This window comes from Lampris incognitus, chromosome 6 (genome assembly GCF_029633865.1).
Source record: "Lampris incognitus isolate fLamInc1 chromosome 6, fLamInc1.hap2, whole genome shotgun sequence".
Classification (NCBI taxonomy): domain Eukaryota; kingdom Metazoa; phylum Chordata; class Actinopteri; order Lampriformes; family Lampridae; genus Lampris; species Lampris incognitus.
Genome location: NC_079216.1, coordinates 33541283 through 33561058, shown reverse-complemented (window position 1 = coordinate 33561058; position 19776 = coordinate 33541283). Strand labels below are relative to the sequence as shown.

Sequence of the window (19776 nt, the reverse complement as noted above, 5' to 3'; positions counted from 1 at the left end):
AGACGGGGACTACCGCCCCCTATGATGCCCCTGTTTGTCCTGAACCCCTTAGATCAGGAGTTAGAAGCCTTTTAGTGATCTCCTTAGAGGAGATCAAAAGGGGGAATTGTTGATTGATATTAAATATAATCCGAGTGTATTTTGTATTACTCAGTATGTAACCAATGTATGTAACCAGAACAGAGGGTGACGAAGACACATTCATGTAGACCAATATATTACAGGTCTCCCACAAGAATGTGGGTAGGGGAGGGGGTTGCCCTCCCCTGGGGCCTTGGGAGAGACACCGTGTCTGGTACGAGGAGGACCCCCTGCTAAGGTCAGTAGGTTACCAGAGGTGTCGTAAAGGAGAAGCAGGGGGGGGGTCTATATAACCCACCAGGACACCCAAAGAAGTCAGACACACACGACGGATTGGCAGTGTGTCTCCAGATCTGTACTCAATAAAATTATTTTAATCTCCTAAAATGTGGTGGCTGTTTTCTTCACATCAACGGACCCGGGGACGAGGACCACAAAGGTGATTCTCAACACTATGTGGGAAGAAGTCCCACAGTCCACAATCAATCCTGGTTTGAACTGTTGCCGTCGTCCTGGTCCTGCTGAGCTGGTCTCTCCAGCCTGCACTCTGAAGATGTAGTTCTCTTCTTCCGCAGCATTCCCCGGTCCCTTACCTCGACCTGCTCCGTGACCACCGCCGCCGCCGCCACCTTGCTCGCGTGCACATCTGGCTCCATCAGCGCGGTCCTTCTTCTTGCACACTTTGTCCGTGTGACCCTTGACCCGGCAGAAGCTGCACCACACGCTGCGTGAACAGTCCGTTTTCCGATGGCCTTTGTCACCGCATCGCCAGCACACCGTTTGATCATCTTCTCCCTCACAGCGTTTCACTGGCTTTTTCTTAGGCGCTGCGTGGGCCTTCATCACCCTCTCGGACGTCTCGTCCGATGCTGTAGCATTAGCTACATCTTCTGCCGCCTCAAAGTTTCTCAATTTGGCCTTAAATTGTCCCAATGTCAACTCACTGTCGCCATGTGTCACCATTAGAGTGAATGGCTTATATCTCTCAGGTAACCCCCTCATCACCATGGCCATCATTAGTCCCTCACTCGGTGCTTCTCCCGCCCCTTTGAGAGCCGTAATGATTTGTTCAGCTCGGATAATGTATTCGGTCATCGTCTCATTATCAGCTTTCTTTAGACCAGTTAATGTTACATACAGAGTGACAATCCGGGGTCTGCCCTTACCAATGTAATGTTCCCGCAACACCCGTAGACTCTCTCTACCTTTGTCCTTCGTTTCTCTGAAGATCAGTCCCAAGCTTGTGTTGTCCAATAAAGGCGCCAATGCGCAGTATGCGTCCGCGTTCTGCTCCTCGTCTAGGGCCTGCTCTTCCGCTGTCAAAGGTCCCACGTGTGGGGTACTTGGGATTTAGTAGCCCCCCATCTATTTTTTATTTTATATACTTACCTTCATTGACCACTCACTAATAGTAAAGAGGAGAATTGTCTGCTGTGTTGTTGTGATAGCCGGTTCTCGCCACAGGAGGGCACTGCAGGTTAATTGCTTCTAGCCTGTGTGACGTAGTGCTGGCTCTCGCCGTGCACTCTGGGACATAGAGTCGTCAGATGAGTGTTGCCGTTCGTATAGTGAGCCATGCTCTGAAAACGTGTCCTCTGTAATGTCTATTTGACAGGTAAGCAGACTAGTTAGACATATGGAATTAGGATGGTGATTAAATATGATGTGTAGGTGGGATATGGATGCCTATTAGAAATACCCACGAAGGGACTTTCATATTTATTTTGATAACGTCATATCACTGGCTAACGTTAGCTAGATTGCTAGCGAGTTGCTAACGTTAGCATAGCCATAGCTCCCGCGGTCTGAACCCATTGTTCTGTAGCTTGGCTTTGACATTGTCTGTAGGTGTGATTAGTCTGTCCCTTTACTATGTTTAGTGTCTCCACACTGTGTAAATATGAAGGTAGGCCTATGTGTGTTGCTATTTTGATCCCCCCATGTTCCGTAACGTTATATACTGTTTAGCTTTGCTCGCGGTAGGCTAGACTAATGTGAATTTATGGAAGAATATATTTGGTGCTCTTATTGTGTATAAATTGGAGATGAGTGTTGCCGTTCGTATAGTGAGCCATGCTCTGAAAACGTGTCCTCTGTAATGTCTATTTGACAGATGGAGTAAAACAACAAAAACACCAGCCCTTGTAAGTGTCATTCTTATCAAGTGTGCTACACACGGGCTCGGTAAGAATGGTGGTTTTCAGCCCCACACCATGCATGCAACAGAGCATTCGCTCTTCCCACAGTTCATACTCATCGGCCTGTCCGTTGAATGTGGGCCACCTGCTCTTCTTTCGCTCCATCTCCCTAGGTAGCGTTAGCTTAGTTTAGCGTTCCGTTAGCTTCCCGATAGCCTCTCTCGATGCTAACTAGCTTCACACTTGCAAACTTGCTACTCCGTGCTAACCTGCGCGCATCCCGCCATCCGCGGTTATCACACTTCGTGTACTTCTTTTATCAAACTACTAAATAATCCAACGTTATCTGGGCCCATAACCTGTTAGAAGACTAGACTAATACTTTATGTCTATCTCTGCGCAGATGAAGTGGATTATTAAACCGTTATAAAGAATCGTACTGACTACCGAACTTCTGCTGGAGGGAAAAATGCAGCCTTCGTTTATTCGGTAGTTTGGGGAGAAGAAGAAAATGAACAGCGTTTCAGTGACGTAATCAATCCGCGCATGCAAGCGCAACACCGCCCACTTGTGGACAAACAAAGTCGTAAACAAAATAATAGTACAGTAACACATTAGTCATACAAATACACTGGTGTCATATCTCAACAGTGTATATATATATATATATATATATATATATATATATATATATATATATATATATATATATATATATATATATATATTCACTAATCTTTCAATAGTGGATAGCTCTGTTCTGACACATCATCTTGATAACAGGAAAATGAGTGGATTTATATTGCTTCCCACATGTATGACATATCCTCCTGTGTCCAGTGAGGTTTGGGCTACTCTACCTGATCATGACTACGACGTGAGGCCCCTTTCTGTGGAAGACCAGCTTGACGCAGTAAAGAAACGCATCGCTTTCGTGGAGGACGGAAATAAAAAGCTGAAAAGTAAGCGTTTTGGTCTAGAACGCTTCCAGTGTGCGCCCAATCTGTTCAGGTTTTACACTGGTTTTAAGGATTACCACACCCTCAAAGCACTCTTCCTAGCTGTACAGCCTACTGCAGAGTCCATGGTGCGATGGACTCAAATGCAAAGGAACAGCCATAACCTAGAACACATTTCAGTGTCTGGCTTCCATGCAGAGCATTTATCGCTGATTGATCAGTTTTTCCTGTTCTTGTGCTGTGTCAGGCAGGGCTTTTTTGCTCTGGATTTATCTGTACGATTCAATGTGTCGCCGGCCACAGTCAGCAGGAACTATACGATGTGGGCCAACTATTTGCTCTTTATGTTAGGGACCCTCCCAATATGGCCTAGTAGAGCAGCAGTAGACGAGCTAATGCCACCAGTATTCAGGGAATTCTACCCAAACACAAGAGTGATACTAGACTGCACAGAGATCCGCACCGAGACAGCTAGTTCGAAGGTTTTGAACACCATGACATACTCCCATTATAAAAGTAACACTACACTGAAATCCCTAATTGGGATCACTCCCTCAGGGTCAGTTAGCCTGGTAAGTAATCTATACACAAGATGTATTTCTGATAAGGAGATAACTAAGAGGTCAGGTGTTCTGGACCTCTTAGAGTCAGGTGATGAGGTCATGGCTGATAAGGGCTTCCTTGTCAAAGACCTGCTCGCTGAAATAGATGTAAAACTTGTCATCCCTGCATTTTTAGGACCAAGTGGACAGTTTAGCTGTGATGAGCTCACAGACACACAGAGTATTGCTGGCTTGAGAATACACGTCGAACGGTCAATAAGACGCATAAAGCAGTACCACATTTTTGATGGAGTCATACCCCTTTCACTAAGTGGAACAGTCAACCAACTGTGGACTGTGTGTGCTCTCCTAACAAATTTTCAGGGACCACTGTTTTAAACCTTTGTTAAATTCAGCTGACAAGAAAATAGTGCACACAAACCTTAGATTGAAACATATTTAACTTAATTTCAGTACAGTCCCATTTTTTAGCCCACACCTTGAGATGAGCTATCACTATCTTAGTTTAGTAAACAATTGATGATTTGAGTTGGTAGCGAGTTCCAGTTTATTGCTACAACAGAATGACAGTTGACCTAACATATTTTAGTTTAAAATGAAACAACAGTTTTGTTAAAGTTAAAGGACAAAGACTGAGAATATTGTAGATGGGACAATCTAATGTATAAATATTGAATGTACAGTATAAAAATGAAATGTATCTTATTTTTTATTTTATCGTGGTTAAACAGCTTCTTTGAATACAGCCCTGTGTGTGTGTCTCTCCTCGCTGGCACAGGAGAGGCAGAAAGTACTCGAAAAAGAAAATGTCCAGCTTAGTTTTCATATTGTGGTAAATGACGGTAGGTACTCGAGGTTGGTAGTCCAAACCATGTTTGCTGCTGGCCCCGGCTGCATTGATTTCCGATTGAGTAAGAAGGGGGCGTGGCTAAGGTACCACCACTTGGGTTTTTTTTTAATCCAAAATGGCCACGGCGTGAAATGGGCGTATTACTGTGAACATGCAGTTAACGTGTTTTCAGTGTTTTATTATGACAATAGTGTTTTCCCCGTTTATTTAGAACGTTAAAAAAATGAAAATGTATAATTAAAGAAAACAAAAGGGAGAAAAAAACAAAACAAGCAAGCGATATCATCATCAAACATTTGTTTCAAATCTTGGCAGTTAAAAAAGGAGTAGGCAGAAGTTAAAAAAACTTTCTAGTCCTACATTCTTTTTCTATTTTCATATTTCCTTAAAACGTATTTCTGATTTTTCCCTTTTCTCCCAATTTAGTGGCCAATCGATCCCTATTTTAATTCAAACACCCGCCCTCGTACTGCATGCGTTCCCCAACTGCATCTCTCCGGCCGGCAGTCTCGAAGGAGACGCCTCGCCACTTTCGTGACAAGGCGAATCCAGGCCGAACCACTGCTTTTTCCGGCACACACAGAGATGCATTCATGTGACGAACACAAGCCGACTCCGCCCCCCTCCCGAAGACAGCGTTCGCTGCTTCATCGAGTTCGTCCATAGTCGCATCTGACAAGACCGAGGCGTGAACCCCGGTCCCCAGCGGGCAACTGCATCGACACAAAGCCTGTGCTTAGACCGCTACACCACCGCGGACTAATCTATTTTAATATTTCAACAGTGAACTGTGTGATTTAAATGAAAACTCAATCATCTACCACCAGTGATCATGATGTGTAGTAAATCAAACAAAGATAATTCATTCAATAGAACAAGAACAAAGCAAGTGCAGAGCACACATTAAAACAACTCAAGAACAACTCACACAAGATGTCACAGCTCTATCCCATATCTGTTCCAAATCTTTAAAGAGTCTTTTAAATTTGGTTATTGAGTCACATGTTTTCATTTCATCACTGAAGTTGTTCCATATCTTGACTCCTTTGGTTGTGACACAATGCTATTTTGCATTTGTCCTTACTAGGTTTTGTTTAAACGTACATATTCCTCGCAGGTCATAATTACTTTCCCTCAACTGGAACAACCCCTGGATACTGTTGGGTACTTTATGATTTAATACTTTGTACATGATTTGAGCAGTTTTAAAGTCCACCAGATCTTTAAATTTCAGTGTTTTTAGTTTGATAAAGAGTTGGTTTGTTGGTTCTCTGTAATTGGCTTTGTTTACTATCCTTATGTCTCTTTTTTTAATAATGAAGATTGAATCAGTGTTGGTTTTATATGTGTTCCCCCACACTTCCACACACTAGGTGATGTATGGAAGTATGAGGGAACAGTACAAGGTGTAAAGTGAAGCTTGATTTAGAAGAGCGTTGACTTTGAATAGTATTGCAATTGATTTGGATACTTTAGCCTTGGTATAATTTATATGTGGTTTCCAACATAATTTATTGTCCACTATTACCCCAAGAAATTTAATTTCAGTCACTCTTTCTATTTCTACATTGTTAATCATGAGTTTCTTGATTGCGTTAATTTTATGGTTACCAAAGATTATAAATTTTGTTTTACTTAAATTCAATGTCAGTTTGTTAGCATCAAACCACATCTTTAACTTAATCAGTTCCTTTTCCACTATATCCAGGAGTTGATCCAGATTATCCCCACAGCAACATAAATTTGTGTTGTCAGCTAATAAAATGTCTTTCAGAGATTCAGACACTTCCCAAATATTGTTTATATACAGAATAAACAGTAAGGGTCCAAACACTGAGCCCTGGGGGATCCCACATGTGACTTTCAGTAGGTGAGATTTGAAATTTTGTAATTCAGCATATTGATATCTGTCTTTTAGATAGCTGGTTAACCAGGAGAGTGCAGTTCCTCTAATTCCATATGATTGTAGTTTTTTAAGTAAAAATTCATGGTCTAGAGCAGGGGTGTCAAACTCCAGGCCTCGAGGGCCGCAGTGTCTGCAGGTATTTGTTGCAGCCATGCATTACACCACCTGATTAAACAAGTTCCTTTCCCTCCTTGATCCAGGAGGTGAGCTAATTAGTTAAATCAGGTGGTATAGTGCACAGTTGCAACAAATACCTGCAGACACTGCGGCCCTCGAGGCCTGGAGTTTGACACCCCTGGTCTAGAGTGTCAAATGCTTTTTTTAGATCCAGAAATACCCCTGTTGCATATTCTTTGTTTTCTATTGCCATTGTTATTTCATCTATAAATTCTATAAGTGCAAATGAAGATGTTCTGTTTGCTCTAAAACCATATTGCTGATCATACAGTACATTACGTTTTGTGATGAAGTCATGTATTCTTGAAAAGTATATTTCTTCTAGTATTTCTGAGAACTGTGGAAGCAAGGAAACAGGTCTGTAATTTGAAAGGAAGCGTCTATCACCAGACTTATAGATTGGTATAATGTTGCCTGTTTTCATTTTATTTGGAAAAACACTGGTTTGTAAGGATTGGTTACAGATGTGAGACAAAGGTTTTGCAATGCATTCGATGATATTTTTAACCATAAACACGTCTATTCCATTCCAGTCAGTGGACTTCTTCTTCTTGAAATTTTTAACTGTCAATAATTTATTTTTCATCTGTTTATTTATTTTCCTTGATTTAATTTCAGAAACTATATATAGAGATATACACTAACCCAGCCACTGAGGAAGCACAAGCCAGTGCATTCTTAGTGCCAGTTCCAAGCCCGGATAAATGGGGAGGGTTACATCAGGAAGGACATCTGGCGTAAAATCTTTGCCAAGTCAAATATGCGGATCATAAATAAGATTTCCATACTGGATCAGTCGAGGCCCGGGTTACCAACGACTGCCACTGGTACTGTTGACCATCAGGGTGCTGGTGGAAACTATGCTACTGTTGGGTGAAGGAGAAGGAGAGGGGGAAGGCATGTCCAGAGGCAGCGAGAAAGGAGGAAGGGCAGGAGTGTGGAGGTGAGAGTCGGAACTTTGAATGTTGGCTCTATGACTGGCAAAGGAAGAGAGCTGGCTGATATGATGGAAAGAAGAAAGGTAGGCATACTGTGTGTGCAAGAGACCAGGTGGAAGGGGAGTAAAGCCAAGAGTATCGGAGGTGGGTTCAAACTCTTCTACCATGGTGCGAATGGGAGGACAAATGGGGTAGGGGTAATTCTGAAGGAAGAGTGTCAAGAGTGTGCTGGAGGTGAAGAGAGTGTCAGAAAGAGTGATGAGTATGAAGCTGGAAATCGAAGGTGTATTGCTGAATGTTATCAGCGCATATGCCCCACAAGTTGGGTGTGAGATGGAAGAGAAAGAAGAATTCTGGAGTGAGTTGGATGAAGTGGTGGAGAGGGTACCCAAGGAGGAGATAGTGGTGATTGGAGCAGACTTCAATGGACATGTTGGTGAAGGGAACAGAAGTGATGAGGAGGTGATGGGTAGGTATGGTGTCAAGGAGAGAAATGTGGAAGGACAGATGGTGGTCGATTTTGCGAAAAGGTTGGAAATGGCTGTGGTGAATACATATTTCAAGAAGAGGGAGGAACACAGGGTGACATACAAGAGTGGAGGAAAGTGCACACAGGTGGACTATATCTTATGTAGAAGGTGCGATCTAAAAGGGATTGGAAACTGCAAGGTGGTGACGGGAGAACGTAGCTAGGCAGCATTGGATGGTGGTCTGTAGGATGACTTTGGAGACCAAAAAGAGGAAGCGAGTGAAGGCAGAGCCGAAGATAAAATGGTGGAAGTTGAAGAAGGAAGACTGTTGTGTGGAGTTCAGGCAGGAGGTGAGACAGGCACTGGGTGGTAGTGAAGAGTTGCCAGATGGCTGCAACCACTGCAGAAATAGTGAGGGAGACAGCTAGGAAGGTACTTGGTGTATCATCAGGACAGATGAAGGCAGACAAGGAGACTTGGTGGTGGAATGAGGAAGTGCAGCAAATTATACAGAGGAAGAGGTTGGCAAAGAAGAAGTGGGATAATCAGAGAGATGAAGAAAGTAGACATGAGTACAAGGAGATGCAGTGTAAAGAGAATAGAGTGGTGGCAAAGGCAAAGGAAAAGGCGTATGGTGAGTTCTATGACAGGTTAGACACTAAGGAAGGAGAAAAGGACTTGTACCGATTGGCTAGACAGAGAGACTGAGCTGCAAAGGATTACAACAAGTTAGGGCGATCAGGGATAGAGATGGAAAGGTGCTGACAAGTGAAGAGAGTGTGCTGAGAAGGTGGAAGGAGTAATTTGAAGGGCTGATGAATGAAGAAAATGAGAGAGAGAAGGTTGGATGATGTCGGGATAGAGAATCAGGAAGTGCAGTGGATTAGCAAGGAGGAAGTGAGGGCAGCTATGAAGAGGATGAAGCATGGAAAGGCAGTTGGTTCTGATGACATACATGTGGCGGTATGGAGATGTTTAGGAGAGATGGCAGTGGGGTTTTAACTAGATTGTTTAACACAATCTTGGAAAGTGAGAGGATACCCGAGGAGTGAAGAAGCATACTGGTACCGATTTTCAAAAACAAGGGCGATGTGCAGAACTGTAGTAACTACAGAGGTATAAAGTTGATCAGCCACGGCATAAAGATATGGGAAAGGGTAATAGAAGCTAGATTAAGAGAGGTGACGATTAGCGAGCAATAGTATGGTTTCATGCCACGAAAGAGCACCACAGATGCAATGTTTGCTTTGAGAATGTTCATCGAGAAGTATAGAGAAGGCTAGAAGGCGTTACATTGTGTCTTTGTAGATTTAGAGAACGTGTACAACAGGGTGCCGAGAGAGGAGGTGTGGTATTGTAAGAGGAAGTCGGGAGTTGCAGAGAAGTATGTAGGAAGGAAGTGTGTATGTATGAGGGAAGTGTGACAAAGGTGAGGTGTGCAGTTGGAATGACAGATAGGTTCAAGGTGGAGGTGGGATTACATCAAGGATCAGCTCTCAGCCCTTTCTTGTTTGCAACGGTGATGGACAGGTTGACAGACAAGATCAGGCAGGAGTCTCCATGGACGATGATGTTCACGGATGACATTGTGATCTGTAGGGAGAGTAGGGTGCAGGTTGAGGACAGCCTGGAGAGGTGGAGGTATGCACTGGAGAGAAGAGGAATGAAAGTCAGTAGGAGCAAGACGAAATACCTATGCATGAATGAGAGGGAGGACATTGGAATGGTCAGGATGCAAGGAGTGGAGGTGACGAAGGCAAATGAGTTTAAATACTTGGGGTCAACTTTCCAAAGTAACAGGGAGTGCAGGAGAGAGGTGAAGAAGAGAGTGCAGGCAGGGTGGAGTGGGTGGATAAGAGTGTCAGGGGTGATTTGCGACAGAAGGGTACCAGCAAGAGTTAAAGGGAATGTTTACGAGATGGTTGTGAGACCAGCTATGTTATATGGTTTGAAGACAGTGGCACTGATGAAAAGACAGGAGGCAGAGCTGGAGGTGGCAGAGTTGAAGATGCTAAGATTTTCGCTGGGAGTAACGAAGAAGGACAGGATTAGGAATGATTATATTAGAGGGACTGCTCAAGTTGGACAAGATTGAGATGGCTTGGACATGTGTGGAGGAGAGATGCTGGGTATATTGGGAGAAGGATGCTGAATATAGAGCTGCCAAGGAAGGGGAAAAGAGGAAGGCCAAAGAGGAGGTTTATGGATGTGGTGAGGGAAGACATGCAGGTGGCTGGTGTGACAGGAAGATGCAGAAGACAGGAAGAAATGGAAACGGATGATCCGCTGTGGCGACCCCTAACGGGAGCAGCTGAAAGTAGTAGTAGTAGTAGTAGTAGCAGATATAGAGCTATGCACCGTTATGCTGTACCTTTTGTACTGCTTGAAATATTACCAATCTGCAAGTAAAGGACTTAAATCAAACTGATGACTCTGTGCTCTCTGACTGGAGCTCTGTAGTGGTCAATCATCCAACCAACCAGTTTCAGGGGTCCAATACTTAACAAAAGGTCCTTCGAACCAGATTTAATTGGCTTCAGCAGAAGCTGTCATCAGAAGATAATTTCGTGTCTCTGCCCCATCCTGATGCTCAAGAGCACCATGCAAGATGTCCCCACATCCCCAGATATCTTGAAGATTACATTCTTGCCTACAATCCTCAGCAACCTGCCCTTTCCTCCTGCCCTACCGAGAGAGTGCCAGAGTAGAGGAGCAGCGGTCGCAGTAGACGGTAGCCAAGTGGATGCAGCCTCCCATCTGGACAGATGTGTAACCTTGTACAACCCCAGCTCAGGTGACCTGCTGAGCACTACTTCACTTAGAAAACTCATTGAATCCATTGCCAGAAGAGAGATCCTGAAGTAGCCCAGCTCACCAAAAAACTCGAATCAGTACGAAAACTGACAGTGTCACTGTCAGGAGCTGTTAGAACACATCACATCTTTCCTAATGGAAGAAGAGACAGGTGATGATCATCACAGCGGGAAAGGTGCTACACCCCCCCAACACGATCACCCTCGGTGCTTCGCCCTCTACATCTCTTGTCTCCCCATGTCATTCTCCTCCTTCACCAGTGAAGTAGAAACACAACATGGAGACCCAGGCTGGCAGACACACAACAGCATGTACGTCTTTAGTACCATAGAGTGAGGGGCAAAGATGACAGACTACACCCCTGTACCAGGAAGCGAAAGGGCATACTCTGCATTCACACCAGTACACACAGCCTCTTCAAAGTGTCCAAGCTCCCCTTTCTCTACCATCTGTCTGGTGTGGTGACGCCAACACCAGGATGGCAACCCCCCACCAAGCCGGACCCTCTGCAACAGCAGGCCACAGGGCTACCTCACCTCTGTGATGATTCTGGACAAGGCCTCCAGCCTCAACTAAAACAGCAGGTAACCACTACAGCCTCTGCCTGTAAGCCCATGGCTGTGTCTTACAGCTATCCTGCTGCACTGCACTATCCTCTACCACAAGTGATGCCTCAGGCCTTATCAAGCTATGGCCCACCTCATTATGCTCCTGTGCCTCCATCAATGGCGCCACCTCGGCATCTATCACCTGCTCCAATAGTGGGTGACTCACCTCCAACTGTTCAACCGCATCTGCCATTAAGCCAGACTATGGCCCCATTCAGCTTTGGCCTGCCACCTCGCTCAGCATATGGTGTGCTGAAACCCAAAATCCCAGACTTCTCCACAGATAGTGAAAAGGAGTTCGCTAACATGAAGCTGGCCTTAGACAATCAACTTGAACCTCACCCGGAGCTGACTGAGAAGTACAAATATAATTTGCTACTTGAACACCTCAAGCTGTCTGAGGCTCAAATGATTGGTCAGTCCTACCGCCACCACCCATACCAATACTCAGCAGCCATATAACCTTTGCAGCTCCAGTATGGGCAGCCACACCAACTGGCACAAAGCGAAATAGCAGTCATTCTAACCGCACCCAATGTGAAACCCAGTGATGCCTGTACCTTCCAGAGCTTTTCCCTACAGGTCCACCTGTTAGTGAGTATGCTGCTCTCTTTAGAGTGACCCCAGGGTATTGAGCTCAACTGCTGTTCCCATGTTGACCACTTACTCAGTAAGCTATCTAAGTATCACAGAGATGGGTTTATTGAATAGCTGCAGCTGCAGGGCAAGCTCAACAGCACAAGCCTCAACCCCTACAACCTATGTAGGACTCTAATGGATGGCTTCAAGTTAAAGCCCAGCAGCAGCACCTGTCCAGCAGATTGGTGCAGCATTACCAACTGGAGAAACATCAAAGTAATGGGAGGGAGAAGACTCTGCCTAAGGAAAAAGGTCAAAGTGTAGCTGTATAACACAATAACACAGAGCAGAGCCCACACAATAGACCGTCTCCAGTAATCCCACACCCTCCAAGACTAAGAAACTATTCAAAATACACTGCCTCTTCTGCGACAGCAGAGAGCACTACATCAGCCACTGTCGTGATATTAAAGAGCAGTCAGCAGCAAACCTGGAGAAGTGGATAGCAGAAGGAAGGTGCTGCTGGAAGTATGCATGTGCCCATGCGCCTGAGTCATGCAACCTCAAGAAACCCTGCGGTGAATGCAGTGGCATTCATCTCCAGGTCCTCCACGATGTTCAAGGGCCTCAGGAAGTCTAGTCAATCTGACACCCAGCCCTGCATCAAGCAAAGTTCTCCTGAAGGTGGTCCCGGTCCTGCTGCACAACAACTCTAAGTCAATGGAGACTTTTGCTGTCTTGGATGATGGTGCACAAAGGACTATGATTTTACCAATCGCTGCCCAGCAGCTCCAGTTGAATGGTGAGTGTGAGACTCTTGCCCTACGCACCATGCAAACAGAACTTACACACCTCCAGTGGTCGAAGGTCAGCTTTGAAATCTCCTCCAACGATAACCCACAGAAGCACTACAAAGCGCAGGGAGCATTCACCACTTCAGCTCTAGACCTGGTAGAGCAGACCTACCCAGTGCAGATGCTCCAAAGACAGTACCCTCACTTACACAGGATCCCGCTACAGCCATTCTTCAATGTGCAGCCACTGGTGTTGCTTGGGTTAGATCATGTACACCTTATCCCTGCCACTAAGCCAATTCACAGAGGAGCTAACAGTGGACCCATAGCAATCCACACTGCCCTTGGATGGGCTTTGCAAGGTGCCAACGGGTGTGCACCAGAACAGACCTCGGTGCAGCAGTGCCTCTTCTCCTCAGTTGTGAGCACGGATGACCTCCTGTACCGAAACATCGAAAGGTTATGGCAACTCAACGTTCTGCCCTTTCGAAATGAAAGAATGGTTGTTCGCTCTTGTGAAGATCAGGGGGCCACTTGACAAGCATGACAGGGTGCTCATGGGGAAGCAGTGGACTGGGTGCAAAGCCAATCCATTAGTCACCGAGATGTGGAGATCCTATTGTTGAGGGGGTGTCAAGCCCATAGCTTCCCAGAAGTTACTGCCCTCAAAGCGCAGAAACCTTTGCCAAACCATAGTCATTTGGCCAGCCTTGCTACTGAGTGGGACTCCTCAATTTGCATGGTCCAAGTGGGGGGGAGGCTGTGAAGACTGCAGAACCCAAGCATAGGAGAGAGCCATGCTATCGTGCTACCCAAGGCACCCAGCAACGAAGCTCCTCATCAAAGACATCAATGAACGTCTGCGGAATCCGGGCACAGAGCTGGTGTATGCAGAAATATGAAGGCAGTATTGGGTCCTGCAGGGACAGCAGGCCGTCACACACCACCAACACAACTGCCAGCGATGGAGAGCTCAGCCGAAGGTACCACAGATGGCGGACTTGCCACCACAGCACCTCAGACTTCTCTGTCCACCCTTCTATTCAACAGATGTTGACTGTTTTGGGCCTTACAAGATAGGCAGGAAGACTGACAAGCGCTGGGGTGCCATCTTCAAGTGCCTTACGACCCATGCCATTCACATCGAGCTCTTCAACTGCATGGATGTGGACGCCTTCCTCCTCACTCCTCATCAGTTCATCACGAGACGGGGCCGACCAAAGGAGATACTCTCAGATTGTGGTACCAACTTCTGTGGTGCAGAGCAGGAACTCCACGAGGCTTTTGCAGCCATGGAACCACACTTGAAAGAATGGCTGACAGAATATCAGATCAACTTCAACTTTAATCCACCGAACGCGCCCCACTTCGGTAGAGCATGGGAGAGGGAAGTTCGTTCCATCAAGGCCGTTCTTCAAGTCGCAGTGGGGAGCCAAGCAGTTTCTGAAGATGTCCTATGCACAACCTTAGTGGAGGTAGAGGGGATCTTAAATTCGAAACCACTAGGGTACGTGTCAGCTGACATTGCCGACCCTGACCCCATCACGCCTAACATCCTTCTCATGGGGCAGCGGGATGCGGTGCTGCCTCAAGTGACCTATGTCCCAGTGGGTATAGGGCAGTGGAGATGACACCACTGTCAGCTTCTTGTGGACCAGTTTTGGCTCCAGTTCACCCAGAACTACTTTACTCTTCAGACACGGCAGAGGCAGAAGTCATTAGGTAACATAGCTGTGGACTCAGCAGTCCTGGTCATTGACCCATTGCTCCCCAGAGCTCAATGGCCCATAGGGAGGGTTGTTAAGACAATCACTAGTCAGAACGGATGTATCAGAACCACAGAAGTCCTGGTGAAAGGTCAAGTCTACACAAGACCAGTTGCTCGCCTGATACAGCTCGCTGTCCTCAAGAACAATACCAAAGACACTTGGAGAATTGCTGCTCAAATGTGGGGGCAGCTGTTGTGAATTCTTTACATTCAGAGACTCCTATTTTGTAATCACGGGTTTGGCTTCGTTTCCTTCTCAGTCCGCTCGTTCTGTTATGTTTCCGCTGTTGCTACCAGTGCAGATGTCACTGACGATGTAAGTTGTAATATTACCGTTATAAGGTTAATGTAGCACAATAACTTGATTCTCTCTGTATTTCATGACATTGTGTTGTTTAGTCGATGTTAAGTGTATTTACTGAACGGCTGTAATGTCAGAAAGGACTCGTTTCAGTAATTAGCCTGGTCCGAAATTAGCAGTACTACGTGCTAAGCTAATTGTCTAGCCTAGTTAGCTCGCGCTGTATTACTGTAAACATACAGTTAACGTACTTTGTGTGTTATTATGACAATAGTGGTTACTGCTACACTGGGTGTTTAATATTAACCCAGAGAGGATGCAGATTTCATTGTCCATCAATCCATCCATTATCCAAACTGATCCTTAAATGCTTTGTTAATGCTCGCTACCAATAACAACTCACAGACATTCATGCATTTATTTTCCTTGTTTTTATCTCATAAACTATATAGAGATATGCACCGTTATGCTGTACCGTTTGTACTGCTTGAAATATTACCAAATCTGCAACTGATGACTCTGTGCCCTCTGACCGGAGCCCTGTAGTGGTCAATCATCCAACCAACCAGTTTCAGGGATCCAACACCCAACATTCTTAAGGCCTTTGCACACCAAAGCCCGTATTTTCGTATGCTTTTTTTTTAATCCGTCATCCGATATAAATCGTTACGCACAGAAACCTTGCACACTGAGTCCGATGCGTGTTATATTATTCTACTAGAAGAACCCCACTACAATGTAGCGGTTTGGTTATCCACCCGTCTAAATCTCCCTCCTCTTCATCCTGCCAGCTAACCGCCTTCCCCCTGCCCCTAAACCCACCCCCCACTCCAACTCCCTCCCCCAAATGCTCAGAATCATCTGAAATGCCGAGAAAAGTGGTTTTTAGCCATTTTTAGAAAAATGCAGATTTTGCATATTTATGCATAATTATACATAATTTTAATTTTCTGGGATTTTTCCCTTACTCTCTGAGACAATACCTACCACCTCCAAAACGAATTAGGATCATAAGTGCTTTAGTTTTCGGTCCCGCTATCTACACTAACTAACTAACACACACACACACACACACACACACACACACACACACACACACACACACACACACACACACACACACACACACACATTACGAAAATATGGGAGTTGATAGAAGAACCCCGCAACAATGTAGCGGTTTGGTTATCCACCCGTCTAAATCTCCCTCCTCTTCATCCTGCCAGCTAACTGCCTTCCCCCTGCCCCTAAACCCCCCCCCCCACTCCAACTCCCTCCCCCCAAATGCTCAGAATCATCTGAAATGCCGAGAAAAGTGGTTTCCCCCCCCACTCCAACTCCCTCCCCCCAAATGCTCGGAATCATCTGAAATGCCGAGAAAAGTAGTTTTTAGCCATTTTTAGAAAATGCATATTTTGCATAATTATGCATAATTATTTTAATTATTTTAATTTTCTGCTATTTTTCTGGTCCTCTCTGGAACAATACCTACCACCTCCAAAACAATTAGGATCATAAGTGCATTTTTGCAAAAATGCATTTATTTTGCATAAAATGCCAAAACATTTCTAAGTCCCAGAAAAAAAATGTTATATAGGTGAAAAAAATCAAAGATGCTCAGAATCATCTGAAATGCCGAGAAAAGTGGTTTTTAGCCATTTTTAGAAAAATGCATATTTTGCATATTTATGCATAATAATTATGCATAATTTCAATTTTCTGGGATTTTTCCCTTACTCTCTGAGACAATACCTACCACCTCCAAAAAGAATTAGGTGTAGTGGTTATTGAGCTAGTAGGAACGTTAGTTTACAGCTGCTGTTTTCTCGGTTCGGGTTTACAGTGGTGCACTTCCGCTGCGCTGGTTTTTTTGTTGTTGTATTGGTGGAAGGAATAAATGGTGCACGTTGTGTAGCCGAAAGAGAAAGTTGTCACGACTCCTGCTTGAGCTCCTCTACATAGGATCATAAATGCTTTAGTTTTCGGTCCCGCTATCTACACTAACTAACACACACAAACACACACACACACACACACACACACACACACACTAACACCACACACACACACGTTACGAAAATATAGGAGTAGATTCGTCGCACAGAAACCCTGCACACTGAGTCCGGTGAGTGTTATTAATCTATTCGTTGCGAAAATTCACTATACGAGACAAAATGGAGTCGTCAAGCAGTGAGGGTGATTTTGTGGTCGTATGTATCCCGCAGGTTACGGCGCATTTTCTTCACTGCTTCAACTAACGTAATACAAAACAAGGCAAATTAGCTTAGCTGCCTATAGCACAATCACTACTGTCACATATTTCGCACATCCTTTGTTTTGGGATCAGTACCTACCATCCCCAATGCCAAGCTGTTCTGCAATCACCTGCCTCAATCTGTCTTTAAATTTCACATCTCTATATTCTTTGCTTTCTTTGTCGTAAAGTGCTTTGTACTGGGAGAAGAACTGAGCGAGTTTCTCAGATGCGCAAGCGGCAAGATGGCGGAGGGAGCGGACGCGGAATAAACAGCTCACGTAACAAACCCTGAAACCGACAAACTTGGACAAAAAACTCTCAGGAAACTTTCTCTGTTTGCGTTGGAATTTATCGGAGTCGCTTTTAGAACTGAGTAGGTAATTTCGGTCACTTTCTAAACACACTCTAAACTAAAAATGGCTAAAGCTAACGCGAAGCTAAAGGCTCTGCAAATGCACGACTACTGCGATCCAGAGAACATGGAGACAAACGCCAAAGGCACAAAAAACACCCTTCCATCTCCTGCTAAGCCGCCAGGTCCTCAGAAAAAACAAAAAGGAGACGAAGCCACAACTGCGGGAGCCCATGCCGAGGATACCTCGAATGCTGCTATCTTAGCTGCCATCGGTACTCTCCGCAACATGATGGAGGATTTCAAGACGGAGTTGAAACAAAACATGCTGACCATTGCTGACATCGCAAAGGCGGTCGAGTTTAACTCGGCCGAAATCAAAGAGTGCAAGGATAAAAACAAAGAGTTGGATGAAGAAATAAAAACAACTCCGTGTGAAGAACGCAGAGCTGGACAAGAGAGCTACAGAGGTGGAAAAGAGAGCGGCAGAACTGGAGCGCTACAAGAGAAGATGGAACTTAAGACTTAACGGCCTGAAAGAAGAAAAGGAGGAGAATACACGACAGTTCGTCGCTGAAATCATCGGGAAGATTGTTCCACACTGGAAGGAGAAGATGGATTTCATCCTGGACTCTGTGCACCTTCTGGGGCCGAACAACAACAACAGCCGCCCTCGTCAGATCATCATGCAGTTCAATGGACGGCTCTACAGGGATGAACTCTGGCGAACCACCAAACTTCACCCAGTCTGCAAGAATCTCAACGTCCGCTTCGCAGAAGATCTCACCAAAGAAGACAGGGAGGCACGGCAAGCTGTTTGGCCGAAAGTTGAGCAAGCAAGGAGGGCAGGTCTGAAGACCTTTTTCCGTGGCCCATATGCGTTCATTAACGGACAGAGAGTCACACCATAGACCTAAATAAACTGGAATGTTGATTCCTAAAACAAGTGAGTTATAAATAGAAAAAATGCTTAGGGTTTTGTTACACAAAGTTCAGTAACTACTAGCAGATAAACAATTTTTCTTGTTCTTTAACAGTTCAGTTAATTATCTCTGTGTTTTTTGTGTTCTATGTTTAGTCTAAAAAATATATATCTCTCATTTCTGTTAATGCAAGGGGTCTAAGAGACATGACAAAAAGGAAAAGCTTCTACTTATTCTGTAAAGGGAAAAATGCAAATGTTGGTTTTCTACAAGAAACTCACTCCAAGACTGAGGATACTTTATTTTGGTCTAAACAATGGGGAGATGATGCTTTCTTCAGCCATGGCACTTCAAGATCAGCAGGGGTTGCCATCCTCCTAAAAAACTTCAGAGGTCAGGTTATATCCCACAAGGCAGATGAACATGGCCACTGGTTGATTCTTACCCTAAACATAGATGAATTGAAATTCATCCTGATTAATGTTTATGGCTACAACAATAGCACAGAAAACAGAAGACTATTTGATCAAATAAGCTTACAATTAGACAACTTAAAATTATCATACTCAACTGATGATATTATAGTTGGAGGGGATCTGAATTTAGTCCAGGATGATTTCTTTGATAAATATCCTCTTAGACATTCTGCAAGTCACCCTAATTCCATATTTTCTAACTTTTGCAATGAACAAAATCTGATTGATGCATGGCGATATTTAAATCCAGGAATCTTTAGATACTCATGGTTCAGCCCAAATTCAAATTTAAAATCTAGAATTGACTATTGGTTAATTGCAAGCCACTTGCTGTGCTATGATATCAACTCTGATATCTCGGCTGCTCCACTTACTGATCACAGCATTATTTCTCTACATGTTAAACCTAAAAACAGGGCTACTTATTCTCACAAATATTGGAAATTTAACTCCAGTCTAAATAAAAATTCTGATTACTGTAGAAGAATTAAACTATTGATTCAAGAGATCATAAACTCTGAAGAATTAACGTCTATCAAGAAATGGGAGTTCCTAAAATATAAAATACGCCAACTCACCATCTCATTCAGTAAAAAATTTTAAAAAGATCTTGAAAGAAAAGAACTAAAACAGCTTAATGTTTACTGCAATAAACCTAATCCCACTGAAGAAGATAAACAGAAAACATTAAACCTTCAACCCAATTTGGATGAAATCTACACTCAGAAAGCAAAAGGAGCCTTTATTAGGTCTAGAGCTAAATGGATAGAGGAGGGTGAAAAAAACTCAGCATATTTCTGTAACCTTGAAAAAAGAAGGAAG

At 44.4% G+C, this 19776-nt stretch overlaps 1 long non-coding RNA gene across 1 annotated transcript in view; it reads left to right on the top strand.

Moving 5' to 3' along the window:
• The first annotated feature begins 3056 nt into the window (after positions 1 to 3056).
• The window catches only part of LOC130114439 (uncharacterized), a 57316-nt gene continuing 40596 nt past the window's right edge, over positions 3057 to 19776 (top strand). Inside the window, exon 1 of the long non-coding RNA XR_008810399.1 lies at positions 3057 to 3181. This is a non-coding gene — a long non-coding RNA (uncharacterized LOC130114439). The remainder of the gene's footprint in view (positions 3182 to 19776) is intronic.